Source organism: Balaenoptera ricei, chromosome 9 (assembly GCF_028023285.1).
Source record: "Balaenoptera ricei isolate mBalRic1 chromosome 9, mBalRic1.hap2, whole genome shotgun sequence".
Classification (NCBI taxonomy): Eukaryota; Metazoa; Chordata; class Mammalia; order Artiodactyla; family Balaenopteridae; genus Balaenoptera; species Balaenoptera ricei.
Window position 1 is genome coordinate 50,415,974 of NC_082647.1, and position 3,270 is coordinate 50,419,243.

At 42.2% G+C, this 3,270-nt stretch overlaps 1 long non-coding RNA gene across 1 annotated transcript; it reads left to right on the forward strand.

The window, feature by feature from the left end:
• The first annotated feature begins 416 nt into the window (after positions 1-416).
• Positions 417-2,788, forward strand: LOC132371483 (uncharacterized). The gene is made up of 3 exons (XR_009504857.1): positions 417-441; positions 2,093-2,167; positions 2,427-2,788. It is a non-coding gene; the product is annotated as an uncharacterized LOC132371483 (long non-coding RNA).
• Positions 2,789-3,270: the final 482 nt, after the last annotated feature.

Sequence of the window (3,270 nt, forward strand, 5' to 3'; positions counted from 1 at the left end):
GGAATAAATAAAGAAATGTAAGACCCTGCCCTCAGCGTCCTTTTCATCCAGTCAGGGAGACAACCCACTCATGTATCCAGTGAGGCACAAAGACAGGGATAGGTGTAAGATAAATATCACAGCCCAAGAAGACTAGAAGTGATCAGGGGCTGGATAAGCCTTCTTAGGGCTGGGTTGCCTGGGAAAGTTTGGGGGAGGGCAGAAACCATCTAGTGCTTGGAGGGGTGGAGCAGCAGAGAGACATGGGAAGAGAGTTTGTACAACGACCTAAGAACGTTCATTTATCCATCCTCATTCCAACCCAAAAGACTGAGACAGTCACCACCTCTGCCTGGCGAACTCACCAGGGAAAATGTTGAGTGCATTGGCTTTCCTACTTTAATCTGCATGACAAGGCACACCCAAAGCAGCGACAGAGGTGGCTGAATTATGTCTTTTAAGGTAACTGTCAACTTATACCAGGAGCTAAGCTTCTGATCAGCTTCGTGAAGAGTTGTTGTGACATTTCTAATCCCTCAGACAGCATCTTTATGATGGAAACAAAAATCATTTGGGGCCCAAATCTTTCAGGTTCCCAAACTCTACCCATCACCAGTATTGTTTCTTTTCTGATTGTTGTGGATTCACATTTTCTTTCCTACCACTACCTTCTCCCAAGCATCATCACCTTCGGGGCTCACTGCGTACAGATTACTGTGACCTGTCCCACTGTCCCCAGCTGCTCTTTATAATAACTCATTCACTGAAAGTTATGAAAGTGTGCACACCCTTTGATGCATTAATCCCATTTCTCAAAATGCATCATAGCCTAACTTCCCTCTTCTGTTCATTCTTTCATTTGTTCATCCCATATATATGGGGAGTCCTGCTAGACACTGGGGCTACACAATGAGAAACAAGCCAGTAGCTTGAGGCCCTGCATGAGGTTTACGATCTGGGAGGTTTTTTGTTTGTTTATCCCCTAAATCCAAACTTTTTTGGTGGGGGGTTGATCTTGGACAAGACAGGTCTGTAGTTCAGGTAGAATATACAATCACCGTGCCACATCATGAAATAGAAGCTTGCTGCCACAAAATGACAGGTGTAGACAGAAAGAGAAAGAAAACGGTTCCAGGTCAGAGGTTTTCAAACGGATCACCTAAGCCTCAGGGGTGGGTTAGGGTGGGGTGGGGACACCGAGGAGAGAGAGGAGGGGACCGTGCATCACATGAGGACTGCCATGACCCCAGCACCTCCACCCACCAAGCAGCTCTGCACACGTTTTCCCTGTGACTTTGGGTTTCCTGGTAAGATTTATTTGGACAGAACGTTCTGTGGTTGAAAAAGTTTGAAAACCACTACTTGCCTCAAGTTTCTATATTTAGTCTGAAAACCTTCCAGACTGGGAGGTTTTTGGGGTTTTTTTCCTAATTCTCTTTAAATCCTCTAGTTTTATGTTTAATGAATGCGCTTTAATGATACCTGATATGTGTTGGGTGTGTAATTAATGGGCAGTAATATCATGGGCGTGATACGTGACAAAATCTTATAGACTGTGCAAATGTGCTAGAGACTAAAAGTCCTAGAACAATTTTACACAGTACGTGACATGAGGACAGGGTGGAGGTGGGTGGGTACTAGTTTAGTTAAGAACATACCAAAAGCAGCAACAAAAATGTAAGCAGTTCGCAGGAGAAAAACGTAAGCAGTCTGAACAATTTGACATGAATTCTACATGGTATCATTTGGTATTTTATTTAATATTTGCTGAGCTCTCAGAATGTTCTGGATAATCTTTTTTCTCTAATTCTCTTTAGTACCTTGAACCAACAGATTTTACATCTAAACTTTCAATATTTACAAACCACCATTGTGATGATTTCTTTTTACAATATCTGCAGGCCACTTATATTAGTAAATATTTTATTTAAATAGATTTGTTTTGAATTTAAATAAATTTATTTTAAAAGAAAAGTTTTATATCGCTACCTATAAATAGAAGACCAGAAACACTTGCCAAAAATAAGAGGTAACTGTAACTATAAATTCATAATGATGAAAATTGTAAATATTTTTCTCTTATACCACCTAAGATCCCTTTTGGTTCCACCAGGGTTATGAGCATCACATTTTGGGAAACACTTGTTTTAACTCATATTACCATAATACTCAGCCAAGAAATTATAAGGTAAGCATAGCTCCTCTTTGTTCCCTCCCACTTCATCTTACAGGGCCTCTGGTACCCACATACCCACATCCCAACCCCTTTCTAAGCACGTGTCTTGCTCCAAGCTAGCTGAGAAGTAATAGTTGATAATTATTAACTTATAAATCTACTATTTTGCATACTTATAACAGATTATTCATTTTTCAAAACTCAAATACCAGAAGGCTATTGGAATTTAGACATAATGCAAGAAAATTGTACCATTTAATTCCAATCACAGGACTTCCCTGGTGGCGCAGTGGTTAAGAACCCGCCTGCCAATGCAGGAGACACGGGTTCGAGCCCTGGTCCGGAAAGATCCCGCATGCCACGGAGCAACTAAGCCTGTGCACCACAACTACTGAGCCTGTTCTCTAGAGCCCATGAGCCACAACTACTGAGCCCACGTGCCACAACTACTGAAGCCCGTGCGCCTAGAGCCCGTGCTCCGCAACAAGAGAAGCCACCACAATGAGAAGCCCGTACACCGCAACGAAGAGCAGCCCCCTCTCGACGCAACTAAAGTAATCCCACGTGCAGCAATGAAGACCCAACGCAGCCATAAATGAATAAATAAATAAATAAATAAATAAATAAATTTATAATTCCAATCACATATATTAGGTGATCCCTTAACCACCTACTCATAAACCAGCCCTCGTACTTCCCCACAGGCTCATATTTAGACTTCCCCCAAACATGGAATCTTGCCTAAGATGTATTAAAGGCTTTAGGATTTGACAGATGTGGTCTTTTCAAACTGTGATGGCATTCCAGGAGAAGAAATATGGCTCAATCACCTCCTTAGCATACACTTTATTGCAATCCCACCCATAGCTATATTCTCCCCCCACTCACCTAGGAAAGAGGGTGGGGAAGTTGGTATAAGGTCTGAATATTGAATTTATGTCACTCTTGATGGTTGTCCTTGCATATTCTCCTTCTCACATTCCAGAATTCTTCCTTCCCTTGCTGCTCACCAGGAATTCCTCCTCCCAGGGAACTTTGGGAGAGTTGTCACAGATCAGGTTTCTGGGGAAGCGGACTCTAAGATGAGTTTGTGGGCAGGAGGTTTATTGGACAGT